The sequence below is a fragment of the Salvelinus namaycush genome, chromosome 40, assembly GCF_016432855.1.
Source record: "Salvelinus namaycush isolate Seneca chromosome 40, SaNama_1.0, whole genome shotgun sequence".
Classification (NCBI taxonomy): Eukaryota; Metazoa; Chordata; class Actinopteri; order Salmoniformes; family Salmonidae; genus Salvelinus; species Salvelinus namaycush.
In genome coordinates this window covers 6,903,464-6,918,020 of record NC_052346.1, presented here as the reverse complement: position 1 = coordinate 6,918,020, position 14,557 = coordinate 6,903,464, and positions in this window count along the sequence as shown.

The following is a 14,557-nucleotide window of genomic DNA, read 5'->3' as shown; positions in this document are numbered from 1 at the left end:
TCATGGAGACTAGGTGACAGTCAGCAACGGATAGGTTTTGACTTCAGCGTCTTGTCTCTCTCTGGGGATGGTAGCCTATAGCGGTGCACTCATTATGACTTAGCCTGGCAGTTTAGGATGGCTGCTAGGTCTCCTATTGGTGGATGAATGCAGAGTCAGCCAGTTGTGAAAGAACACCTGAGACGGAGGACTGAGCTAGCAAATGAGGACTGAGCTAGCAAATTTGAGAGGGAGCGTATGTCTGGGCTTATAGCCAAGGGGTTAATGGCCTAAGAAGGGTCTGGATTTGAATTACATGACATATGTTCCCTACAAGGATTCACGAACCGGGTAGTATCACTATTCAGAGGTTGGTGGATAAGAAAATACTAAACAAAAATATAAAGTTAACATGCAACAATTTCTAAGATTTTACTGAGTTACAGTTCATATAAGGAAATCGGTGGAAGACCTGGGACATTTTCAGCTTCCAGGAATTGTGTACAGACCCTTGCGTCATGGGTCCGTGCATTATAATGCAGAAACATGAGGTGATGGCGGTGGATGAATGGCACGACAATGGGCCTCAGGATCTCGTCACGGTATCTCAAATTGCCATCGATAAAATACAATTGTGTTCATTGTCCGTAGTTTATACCTGCCCATACCATAACCCCACCGCCACCATGGGGCACTCTGTTCACAACGTTGACATCTGCAACGCTCGCCCACACGACGCCATACACGTGATCTGCGGTTGTGAGGCCGGTTGGACGTACTGACAAATTCTCTAAAATGACGTTGGAAGCGCCTTATGGTAGAGAAATTAGCATTACATTCTCTGGCAACAGCAAGAGTGGTGGACATTCCTGCAGTCAGCTTGCCAATTGCACGCTCCCTCAAAACTTCAGACATCTGTGGCATTGTGTTGTGTGACAAAACTGCACATTTTAAAGTGGCCTTTTTATTGTCCACAGCACAAGGTGATCATGGTATTTAATCAGCTTCTTGATATGCCACACCTGTCAGGTGGATGGATTATCTTGGCAAAGGGAAAATGCTCACTAACAGGGATGTAAACAAATTTGTGCACAATATTTTAGAGAAATATGCTTTTTTTTGCGAATGAAACATTTCTGAGATTATTTGTTTCAGCTCATGAAACATGAGACCAACACTACATGTTGCGTTTATATTTTTGTTCAGTAGATACACCGTTTTTTGCTTATTGCATAGTTTGAAATCTGACCATATTTAGTGATATTTATTTACTCTCATTCTCTTCTTCACGTTTGTTCCTATCCTAACAAAGTGAGAGAGAGGGGTAGAGGAGATAGAGAGCATATTTGTAAGTTTTGAACAATTTTTCTTTCACTAGTAAATGGATACATATGCTTCCCAAAAAAATCATCCATCAACATAACAGCTGAACAGCTGGATGTGATTGTGTCTCACAAAATCTTGTCCCTAAGCTACATCCTCTGGTGCTGAAGGCCCATATTGGAGCACTTCACAGGGCTGAATCATTCACGACTCCAAATACCTCAAATCTCAATGTGTTTTGAAACATTGGCATATTTTCCAGCACAGTTATCCTTATTAGTTGAGGTCTATTTTTGATTAGTTTTGATTGGTTATTTTATCTGTTTTTACATTAGACAGCAGCTGTAGAAATGTTTAGTTGTTCATACATGCTTGTTGCAAGTTAAAGCTGTGTAGTTTTTTTAACCTATTGACACACTAAATAAGCAGTTTTGTCTGTCGCCCTGGCATTGGTGCAATGTAGAAATGTCAAGCATGATTTGGAATCCTCTCCAAAATACATCTTTCTGGCATGGAGGAAGGAAACATTAAACAGAGCCTGATGGCTGGAAGACAGCCGGGAAATGTATCATCCCTCAGGCAAGGAACCGGTCCAAACGCAGCCTGCCTGGCCTCTCTGCTGCCCACTGTCTTCTCCGCTCTCTTCTACCGCTGTCTCTCTCAAGCTAAGCTAACATATGGAATTGTTTTAATATGATCCAACCATGGATCATTTAGCTGTTTGATTTTGAATTTTTGGATCCCTTTAGGTATCACCAAAAGATTTTAAAAAACATTATTTGATAAAATATTGAATTTGGCCTTTAGTCCTATAGCCCATTGAAACGCATTGAAAAACATTCATAAATGGGAAAAATAAATCATAAGGAATAAGGTTTTGAAGTGTCTGTCCTATGTCTAGGAGATATAAAAAAGCTCAGGAAACATATTTAACCCCTTATTTTGTTGGCACAAAACTACTACCATTTGTTTGTATGGGTTACCTTCAAACGAGTCTTTTAAAGAGATTCGTGAGTGTCTCCCCTTTCCATAATGGGGTCATATTAGTTTGTTGTCCAAACCGTTCGGACGCTGCAGATGTCCTTGTGAGAAGACCGATTTTCAGGATGTCTCATGATCTGACAACCCCCGCTGTAGCTCGACCACCTTCCACCGCGGATGTAGAAGGGCGTCATAGGAGGATGCTGTGGATTGAGACGCAGCCCATGCAAATATCTCTAGTTTAAACTGACGGATTTTGTTGGGGATTGTTTTTTTTCTGTTACTTAGATTTGCGCACGGGTGCGTCAATAGACTCTTAATTAATAACCAGAGAGTGTAGTAAATGTAAACTCAGCGAAAGAAATATCCCTTTTTCAGGATCCTGTCTTTCAAAGATAATTCGTAAAAATCCAAATAACTTCACCGATCTTAAGGGTTTAAACACTGTTTCCCATGCTTTTTCAATGAACCATAAACAATTAATGAACATGCACGAGTGGAACGGTCGTTAAGACACTAACAGCTTACTAGGCAATTAAGGTCACAGTTATGAAAACTTAGGACAAAAAGAGGCCTTTCTACTGGCTCTGAAAAACACAAAGAAAGATGCCCATGGTCCCTGCTCATCTGCGTGAACGTGCCTTAGGCATGCTGCAAGGAGGCATGAGGACTGCAGATGTGGCCAGGGCAATGAATTGCACTGTCCGTACTGTGAGACGCCTAAGACAGCGCTACAGGGAGACAGGACGGACAGCTGATCGTCCTCGCAGTGGCAGACAACGTGTAACAACACCTGCACAGGATCGGTACATCCGAACATTACACCTGTGGGACAGGTACAGGATGGCAACAACTGCCTGAGTTACACCAGAAACGCACAATCCCTCCATCAGTGCTCAGACTGTCCTCAATAGGCTGAGAGAGGCTGGACTGATGGTTTGTAGGCCTGTTGTAAGGCAGGCCCTCACCAGACATCACCGGCAACAACGTCGCCTATGGGCACAAACCCACCGTTGCTGGACCAGAAAGGACTGGCAAAAAGTGCTCTTCACTGACGAGCCGCGGTTTTGTCTCACCAGGGGTGATGGTCGGATTCGCGTTTATCGTCGAAGGAATGAGCGTTACACCAAGGCCTGTACTCTGGAGCGGGTTTATTTGGAGGTGGAGGGTCCGGGATGGTCTGAAGCAGTGTGTCACAGCATCATCGGACTGGGCTTGTTGTCATTGCAGGCAATCTCAACGCTGTGCGTTACAGGGAAGACATCCTCCTCCCTCATGTGGTACCCTTCCTGTAGGCTCATGACCCTCCAGCATGACAATGCCACCAGCCATACTGCTCGTTCTGTGCGTGATTTCCTGCAAGACAGGAATGTAGGTGTTCTGCCATGGCCAGCGAAGAGCCCGGATCTCAATCCCATTGAGCATGTCTGGTACCTGTTGGATCGGAGGGTGTGGGCTAGGGCCATTGAGAATGCTCTTGTATAGTTGTGGCAGGTTTAGAACTTCCTTCTTGTATTGACTAGTATTATACAGCAGTATGTGAACGCTTTCCCTGTATAGTTGTATCATATTGGGCAGGTTGATCTTGTCTCCCCAAAGCAGCCAGACACTTCTTCTCCCTGTCAACACCCTGTTATTATTGGCTGGGTGATTTACTCTGTCTCTGTCTCTGTCTCTGTCTCTGTCTCTGTCTCTACTATATTTATATTCAATATGCTTTATTGGCATGAAGGACAAGGTCAATGTTGCCAAAGCAAAGTGACACACAAAAATATGAAAACAACAGTGACAACCATAAGAATAGTAGATATAATAATGGAAAAATACATATAACAAATAAAACAAATAAATATACGATACAGAAACGTAATAATGGGACAGACTCTAATTCAACATTCAACAAAAACAGAACAGCCTCTATTCGTCAGGGCATGGATTCTACAAGGTGTTGAAGCGTTCTACAGGGATGCTGGCCCATGTTGACTCCAATGCTTCCCACAGGTGTGTCAAGTTAGCTGGATGTCCTTTGGGTGGTGGACCATTCTAGATACACAAGGGATACTGTTGAGCGTGAAAAACCCAGCAGCGTTGCAGTTCTTGACACACTCAAATTAGTGCGCCCGGCACCTACTACCATACCCCGTTCAAAGGCACTTAAATATTTTGTCTTGCCCATTCATCCTCTGAATGGCACTCATACACAAGCCGTGTGAATTATCTAAATGCTTAATCCTTCTTTAACCGGTTTCCTCCCATTCATCTACACTGATTGAAGTGGCATCAATAATGGATCATAGCTGTCACCTGGATTCACCTGGTCAGTCATGGAAAACTTAGTGTATATTGTCTATTACTTATAATACATGGAGAAAATAGTACATTTTATGGTTCCTCCCTTAGCTTGTAGCATACCGTGCTGCCAACTCTGTAACATCAGACTTTTCCCCAAAAATATACAAAGTGTCTCTTTGTTTGATTGTTCTGTGAATGTAGAACTTTTCATTTTGAATTTGGGGAAGGAGTCTTTAATTAATAGATATTTGGGGCAGGTGATTAGAAAATGTTCTTCACTTTTTAACCCCTCCTGACACAAAGGGATGACAGTCTGTCCTGTCTGACTAACAAAGTTTTTTTGATGGCGTCCTGTTTCAATTGCCAGGCTATGATCTCTAATTCTGTATTTGGTTAATGTTTTTCTTTGTTTGGGGTCTTTTACACGGGTTAAGTATTCAGTTAAAGTGAAGTCTCTTTCCAATGTTCGGTAGCATTCCAACTTTCTCTGACCTTTGACCTCACTCCACCAATAGTTGATGTATGCATTCTTATTATTCATCTCCAGCTTCTCTTAAGTGTTGCCCTTGGGGCCAGCTCACTTGTGCTAATTTCAATCTTGTGTTTCTGGGCCAGTTTTGTTAAGGGGTCACTCTGTGCTCTTTAATAAATGTTCTCGCACTCTCTCTCCCAGAGCCTTTGAAGAACTAATGTTCACTTCAAGATGTCTTATCAATCCTGATTGTTTCCACGTCATTTCAACAAAAAATTATGTGACGACTTTGAATCAACATGGAAAACTGATTGGATTTGCAAAAAGTCATCAACGTAAAGGAATTTTTGGGTTGATTTCACATTGACTTCACGTTAGTCGTGAAGTGGGCACGACAAAGCCTATTCCCCCTCAGGAGCCTGAAAAGATTTGCCATGGGTCCTCAGATCCTCAAAAGGTTCTACAGCTGCATCATCGAGAGCATCCTGACTGTTTGCATCACTGCCTGGTATGGGAACTGCTCGGCATCCGGCCGCAAGGCACTACAGAGGGTGGTGCGTATGGCCCAGTACATCACTGGGGCCAAGCTTCCTGCCATCTAGGACCTCTATACCAGGCGGTGTCAGAGGAAGGCCCTAAAAATTGTCAAAGACTCCAGCCAGCCACCCTAGTCATAGACTGTTCTCTCTGCTACCGCACGACAACCGATACTGGAGCGCCAAGTCTTGTTCCAAAAGGCTTCTCAACAGTTTTTACCCCTAAGCCCATAAGACTCCTGAACAGCTAATCAAATGGCTACCCAGACTATTTGCATTGTCGTCGTCCCCCCACCCCCTCTTTTACGCTGCTGCTACTCTCTGTTTATTAGTCACTTTAACTCTACCTACATGTACATATTACCTAAATTACCTGAACTAACCTGTGCCAGGGCCTCCCGGGTGGCGCAGTGGTCTAGGGCACTGCATCGCAGTGCTAACTGCGCCACCAGAGTCTCTGGGTTCGCGCCCAGGCTCTGTCGCAGCCGGCCGCGACCGGGAGGTCCGTGGGGCGACGCACAATTGGGCTAGCGTCGTCCGGGTTAGGGAGGGTTTGGCCGGTAGGGATATCCTTGTCTCATCGCGCTCCAGCGACTCCTGTGGCGGGCCGGGCGCAGTGCGCGCTAACCAAGGGGGCCAGGTGCACGGTGTTTCCTCCGACACATTGGTGCGGCTGGCTTCCGGGTTGGAGGCGCGCTGTGTTAAAGAAGCAGTGCGGCTTGGTTGGGTTGTGCTTCGGAGGACGCATGGCTTTCGACCTTCGTCTCTCCCGAGCCCGTACGGGAGTTGTAGCGATGAGACAAGATAGTAATTACTAGCGATTGGATACCACGAAAATTGGGGAGAAAAGGGGATCAAATTTTTAAAAAAGGAAAAAAAAAAGAACTAACCTGTGCCCCTGCACATTGACTCAGTACCGGTAGCCCCTGTATATAGCCTCGCTACTGTTTACTGCTCCTCTTTAATTATTATTATTATTATTATTTATTTTTTACATAATTTATTTTTCTTAAAACTGCATTGTTGGTTATGGGTTGTAAGTAAGCATTTCACTGTAAGATTAACACCTAATGTATTCGGCGCATGTGACAAATAACATTTGATTTGATAAGTTCACAACTCAACCAAATGTAAGTAGACGTTGTAAATAGACGTTGAGCTTACGTCTGTGCCCAGTGGGATATCAAATTGGAGAAAATGTAACGTATTATAAACCTTTGCAAGATGTTATAAAGGTTCATACATGCTTATAACAAGTAATAAAGCATTAACCTGTCAGCTGTAAATTAAGTGTTACTCTCCAGCTGAGGGCTATTCGTAATGCCATTCTCTCTCTCTCTGTCTCTGTCTCTCTGTCTCTCTCTGTGGTCCCACAATCCTCTTTCCATATGCTCACCCATCAGTGTTCCTCGAGAGGTATCCTCCCATGTGGCTATATTTTAAAAGGTGCATCCGTTGTGGTCCCACATGCACCGGGCTCCTATTCGATCAGTCTTTTTGGAATCACATATTTTGTCATGAAGCGCTGTATTAATGTGTTACTGTTATGGTTATGCAAGCGATGCTGTGTCCAGACAACCATTCTGGCTTGGTCTCTAGATCTTTCTTTTCCACGAGTGGGGCTTTAAGCCAGACCCTCCCTCTATAGCATTGCAGAACTAGCTTCTAATGAAGTTTAGATACTCTGAAGAACCCAGCTTAGAGGAAGAATGACCATACTTTAGATTTACTTAGAGAAGGTTTCCATTCATGGTCAGTTGCCATCCATTTATTTTGACTATGTTCTACATTGTACAAAAATAGTGAAGACAACACAACTGTGAAATTACACATATGGAACCATGTAGTAACCAAAAAAGTGTTTAAAAAAAATTGAAATATTTGTTTATATTTGAGATTCTTGCCTTGATGACAGCTTTGCACACTCTTGGCATTCTCTCAATCAGATTCACCTGGAATGCTTTTCCAACAGTCTTAAGGAAGTTCCCACATATGCTGAGCACTTGTTGGCTGCTTTTCCTTCATTCTGCAGTCCAACTGCTCCCAAACCATCTCAAATAGGTTGAAATCGGGTGATTGTGGAGGCCAGGTCATCTGATGCAGCACTACATCACTCTCCTTGGTCAAATAGCCGTTACACAGCCTGGAGGTGTGTTGGGTCATTTTCCTGTTGAAAAACAAATGATAGTCCCACTAAGCGCAAACCAGATGGGATGGCGTACCGGTGCAGAATGCTGTGGTAGCCATGCTGGTTAAGCGTGCCTTGAATTCTAAATAAATCACAGACAGTGCCACCAGCAAAGCACCATCACACCACCTCCTCCATGCTTCACGGTGGGAACAACACATGCGGAAATCATCCGTTCACCTACCCTGCGTCTCACAAAGACACAGTGGTTGGAACCAAAAATCTCAAATTTGGACTCATCAGACCAAAGACAGATTTCCACTGGTCTAATGTCCATTGATCGTGTTTCTTGGACAAGCAAGTCTCTTCTTATTATTCTTGTCCTTTTAGTAGTGGTTTCTTTGCAGCAATTTGACCATGAAGGCCTGATTCACGCAGTCTCTCTGAACAGTTGCTTTTGAGGTGTGTCTGTTACTTGAACTCTGTGAAGTATTTTTTGGGGCTGCAATTTCTGAGGCTGGTAACTCTAATGAACTTATCCTCTGCAGCAGAGGTAACTCTGGGTCTTCCTTTCCTGTGGCAGTCCTCATGAGAGCCAGTTTCATCATAGCGCTTGATGGTTTTTGCGACTGCACTTGAAGAAATGTTCAAAGTTCTTGAAATGTTCCGTATTGACTGACCTTCATGTCTTAAAGTAATGATCGACTGTCGTTTCTCTTTGCTTATTTGAGCTGTTCTTGCCATAATATGGACTTGGTCTTTTACCAAATATGGCTATCTTCTGTATACAACACCTACCTTGTCACAACACAACTGATTGGCTCAAACGCATTAAGAAAGAAATTCCACAAATTACCTGTTAATTGAAATGGTGATTACCTCATGAAGCTGGTTGAGAGAATGCCAAGAATGTGCAAAGGCAAAGGGTGGCTACTTTGAAGAATCTCAAATATAAAATATATTTTGATTTGTTTAACACTTTTTTTGGTTACTACATGATTCCATATGTGTAATTTCATAGTTTTGATGTCTTCAGTATTATTCTACAATGTAGAAAATAGTTTTCAAAAATAAAGAAAAACCCTTGAATGAGTAGGTGTATCCACACTTTTGACTGGTACTGTACATACTGTACCGCTAACAGGTAAATAGGATGCTTTATGGTTGTACCGTACAGTGTGGCGCAGTTAACAGGTAAATAGGATGCGTTATAGTTATATACTGTGCAGAACAGCTACAAGTACACAGAATGCTTTATACTGTATAGTGTATACAGTTTATTGCAACATTTATTATCAAATAGTTTCATTTTCATCTCTCGCCATCTCTCTAGTCCTCTCTCCCTGACCTCAGGTCACCTACCCCAAAGCCCGAAGGTATTCACAGCTATTACTCTGAACAGTGTCGGTTCTGCAGCTTCAGTTCCTTCAATATTAAACATTTTCCCTGGCCAACCAACCTGACTCAACCGGTTTGCTTTAAGAAAGCTGATATGGCCTCCCGGGTGGCGCAGTGGTCTAGGGCACTGCATCGCAGTGCTAACTGCGCCACCAGAGTCTCTGGGTTCGCGCCCAGGCTCTGTCGCAGCCGGCCGCGACCGGGAGGTCCATGGGGCGACGCACAATTGGGCTAGCGTCGTCCGGGTTAGGGAGGGTTTGGCCGGTAGGGATATCCTTGTCTCATCGCGCTCCAGCGACTCCTGTGGCGGGCCGGGCGCAGTGCGCGCTAACCAAGGGGGCCAGGTGCACGGTGTTTCCTCCGACACATTGGTGCGGCTGGCTTCCGGGTTGGAGGCGCGCTGTGTTAAAGAAGCAGTGCGGCTTGGTTGGGTTGTGCTTCGGAGGACGCATGGCTTTCGACCTTCGTCTCTCCCGAGCCCGTACGGGAGTTGTAGCGATGAGACAAGATAGTAATTACTAGCGATTGGATACCACGAAAATTGGGGAGAAAAGGGGATAAAAATTTTAAAAAAAGAAAAAAAAAAAAAAAAAAAGAAAGCTGATATTTTTGTTTCCTTTCTTCTTAGAAGCTTTCATTAATGAGGCTCTCGCTGCTCACCTCCTTTACTAGGCAGAGATGGAATGGGAGTGATGCATCAAACCGCCATTCCACAGATGGTCCTCATCATGTTGTGTTTTTCATTATCTCAGGTGTGGCTCCCACCTCCCCAGGCCAGTTCATTAGCAGTAAAAAATGATCGTAGGCAGACCCACATGGTCGGTCACACACACAGAGACACACACATGCACGTACGCACAGACACACACACGCATACACAAAGGGGGACTTAATCTGAGTAGGGGCTGGAGGATGAGTCTTGATATCCCCTGCCTCTTTGAACCAACAATGGTCGTTTGACGACCCTCTGTTCTCAAAACAACAGAACCGTTTACCTCAGGCTATGACAGGTTAACGCTTGCGAGGTACAACGTAATCACACGACGGAAAACAAAACCGCCGTGCCACATACTGTGTTCTGTATTGCACGCCATATAGAATGATTACGTCCTTCTGCGAGCCTGAAAACCAATAGTTAAATCATAAGCTTTGAAAACAGGCACCTATTACTGTAAGCCTAGAGCGGTACAAGGTTAAGTGAAACTGTCGTCCCTAAGCTATGACAGAACGTTGAGGGTTAGTCTCCAGAGGGGAATCAGTCTGTGATGCAGACAAATCAGGCTTTAGAGGTTTCCCATCCATAGTGAGGGGAATAGAGTCGCTGGTTAGATAGATATATAGAAACTCAAAGCTATAGACTGTCTGCTCTGAGGGAACTAGAATTATTAACAGGGTAAGTCTAGGGGGAATCTGTGTCACTCTGAACTTATCCATCCGTGGCATTGAGATGCAAAATGACTGTGGGTAGAAAGGGAAATGTGAGATTTGACTGCAGACCAGAAATTAAATGAAATTGTAACTCTGTAGTTTGGATGTAGGCCTATTCAACTGTTTTTGAACATGTTAAAATGTGCACACACACACACACACACACACACACAGATGGTTCCCTGTTTTTTAGTGTAACATAGGGAGCAACAATTAATTTAGACTTTGAACTCACTTCATACTTGATGTATGATATGATTTCCCAACATAAATATAAATAATGATTTTTCGCCATGATAATGATGGATAGGCTTTATCACTATTGTCCCCTGTGTGTGGCTGTGCATTGGAATGACTGACAGCTGTGGGTGGGATGGCTCCCTGCACAGATGATTCATAGATCCCCTGGTGAAGGAAGACTACTGACATGTAACTGGCTCCCATACCTGGCAGCTAGTGGGGTGGACGCTGCTTCAACCTCAGCTGGGGCTGAGAATGGCCCCCAGTCTCAGCCTCAGCCCGGGCTTCAGCCTCTGCCTCAACCCCCTCAGGCCCAGACTCTGCCTTAACCCCCAGCCCTAGCTCCAGCTTCAGCCCTACCCTATCCTCCCAGCCACATCCTGGACCCTATACCTCATCCCCAGCCTCAGGTGGCGTATCCGCCCATCCCATCTTGAGCCGAGGAGCGCACAGCTGCAGCCCAACAGGCTGTTGTTACCGCTGAGTGGTCCCGGCCGACAGCCATGTGAAGTAAGCAGGGCTCTGGGCCTGTAGGAGAAGACAAAAAGGAAAGAGGCAGTAGTTCAGACTAAGAGTGTGTCCCAAATGGCCCCTATCCCCTCTACAGGCTCTGGTCGAAAGTAGTGCACTATATAGGGAATAGGGTGCCGTTTGGGGTGAATACTGACTCAGAGCTATGGAATGACTGACCTACAAACCTGTCTGTCTTCTCTCCACAAAGAAATATCCACCACAAATAATTTCCATCTGTTTATTAGTTATTATAGCGCTGGTAATAATAATCTGCATATGAATCGAGACACAACATTAGGTGCATTAGGTCATGGGTGCAAGAAAAGCATACTGTAACGGCTTAAATGAATAGCTGCAATAATCTTTGGTTGTACAGTATAGTATTGGAGAATGGATGGTGTTTATTATTGCTGAGCTGTGTGGTTGGTGGGTCAGATCATGGCAGCAGATGTCTCCCCTGAGGGAGAGCATAGCATGTGTTTAGTGGTTGAAAGTCTGGGTCTGGGTCTGGCTCAGACCTGGGTTCAAGTAGTATTTGGTTTTTGTCAAATGCTTTGAGCGTTTGATCGAGCCTCTGTCTGGAGTGTCAGACGAGGTTCAAACACGTGTGGAACTACCCTGTTGGTTCAATTGCGCCACGCCAGCTCAATCAAGTGTAGCTGAAACATCGAAAAGAAAACAAATACTATTTGAACCCAGGCCTTCTTGCTCATAGAGCAGTCATAGAACCCTGTCTGTTGTGTGGAGACTTTACCATTGTCTGACAAAAGAAGGGGGGGAACGAGAAACGCGTTGAAGGCTTTTTAGAGACACTGTGTGCAGGAAATCGAATTAGTCACTGAATACCGTGAATGCATTCGATTAAATAAGGAGTAGTGCTAATTACAATGTGATAGAAATAGTTTCCCATCCAGTAAGTTTTGGAAATCCTCTCAGTCAATTTAGTGCAGCCAGGTAACACAAAGCAGCTCCCTGTTCTGAATGATACCTGTCAAACCCCATTACACCTGGACGTGGTTGGGTGGTTGGTAAAGGTTTACACCTCTACATGAGGTCACAACATTCATAACCCCCAAACAGGAAAGAAGTGAGAAATTGAATCAGTCCTGGAATGTTTCTGGACCTTTCTACATGAGGTAGAGCACATGTTGAGCAGGTGGACGCCGTGATGAAAGTCTTCCTGAAAGGTGAGGAGGTCACCAAGAGTTTTCCACTGATCTATATGGTTCTGTTATCTCCATGATTCAAAGGCTGTTTCTACTACATGGCAGGTTTATGGAGAGTTTACCTTGGCCTCTGTAGCTACTTACGCTTCTTCACAAAAATCACATCGCTCTTGCGTACTCAGACTTGCAGACGGACTCTGACTTATATAAAGGTTTGAGTGTCTGAAGAATGGTGCCCTTTGTTAAAGTCAACTTAACTCATGGAAGGACCTGCCCCGGTCAGACCTGGGTTCAAATATTATTTGAAATCTTTCAAATACTTTCAGTGTTTGCTATAGCAACTTTTCTATTGTTTTCATTGCAACAGGCAAGCTCAATCAAGCACAGCTATACAGTGTTGAATCAAGGTCTTGTCTGGACTCTGTTTCAACCATACACATGGTCTTTCCCTGAAGATCTACTTCAAGACTTGAAGGATAGCACAGGTCATCGATCCTTTTCTGGCCCTGTCAACATCATGACATTGGAACAACGAAAAGGTATGAGACTGCAGACTGCAGGATTTCATGTCTCTTTCCAAGCATTCGCCTCCCACCCCTCTCCCCTGGTGTTCGTGTAATGTCCGAGCTCAATCCAAACGTTCAGTAGCCTCTAAGAGAATTATTCTGCTCTAACAAGACAATCTCACCCTATTACCTACAGTATAGTGCGCTACATTTGGCCAGCCTACGAAAGACTTCTAGTTCTAACAGGCTTTTTCCATGCGTTGACAGTGTCAAAACATCACCCTATTCCTAAGGCCTAGGCTCTGGCCTAAAGATCTGCACTGCTCTGGCCAAAATAAGTGCACAATATAGGGAATAGGGTGCCATTTCAGACACGCAGCCAGTGAGACACAAAGATAGCCTTATTTCTGAGTAATTCTGAATACTGTAACTAGGACACATACGACAGCCATATGTCCCGGTGAAAAAGACACTCCCCCTTGGTTTATGTTCTGGATCGTTCGTCATGGTGCCTTGTTGGGTACAGTACGTCCGCTCATTCACAATACCTCTGTATCCATCCACACTGCTGCCATGGCGAGGAACTAGAATAGTCTGGCATCCATCAGATCCTAACTCTCTCTGTAAGTCTATTCAACACACAAACACAGTCATGGTGTATGACTGGTCTAGCTCAGTTGACCTCTACGCCCCTATGGGTATCTGCCAGGGCGAGACAAATAAGTCCCTTACTTTTTTATGGCCATCGTATGGATGGAGTTTTTTACCTATTGCTGGCTCAGTGATACGTGGACAAAGATGAAGACTAAATACCAGGGTAGACTGATTTTAATTCAGTCAAATCAGGAAGTGAACAATTCCAAACCAAGACAACAGAACATACATGAGAACCCCTTCACGTGCCTGACACACTACTGTGTTGTCATGTCAAATATGGCATGGACAATAACTTATCTGTTGCCAATCTGCCTCGATTTGTAAGCTTGATTTATTCATTATAATGCTCTAATGCTAATCATCCCACTGTGCTTAATAATAGTATATAAAGGCCTTTACGTTTGCTACTGTGTTTTCTTCTTCAACAAAGTGATAGATTTCCCCTCTACTTAATAACATCTTAGTTATTCTATAATTAACCATCATTAAAGCTTTCCTAAGGGGTTCATGGATTCTGTTTCAGGGTAGATGTTGTTTACTCAGCTAACTGAATGCCTGTTGTGGTCGATGCTTTAGCGAGAGAGCGAGCGCAAGCGTGCACGAGAGAGCGCACGAGAGAGAGACTAAGGAACAAGTCCTGTTTCAAAGATTAAACACTGTAAACACAATTAACCCAATTGGGGTTTCTTAAATAAACACAATTATTTTAATTAAACAAGCAAAATACCTTTCTGTAGGAGATTTCTTTGTGTATCGTAAATACAGTGTATTTTCTCCGCCTTCGGCATAGCACTGGATTTTAAAATGAAAATGCCAAATACAAGTTATGAGTTTTAATTATGCTGTATCTGCTTCTACACTAGAAAGCCAAAAATAATATTAATGGCATGTTAAGAGATAACACTTTGTATTAACTTGCATAAGGCAAAGTAATGCAA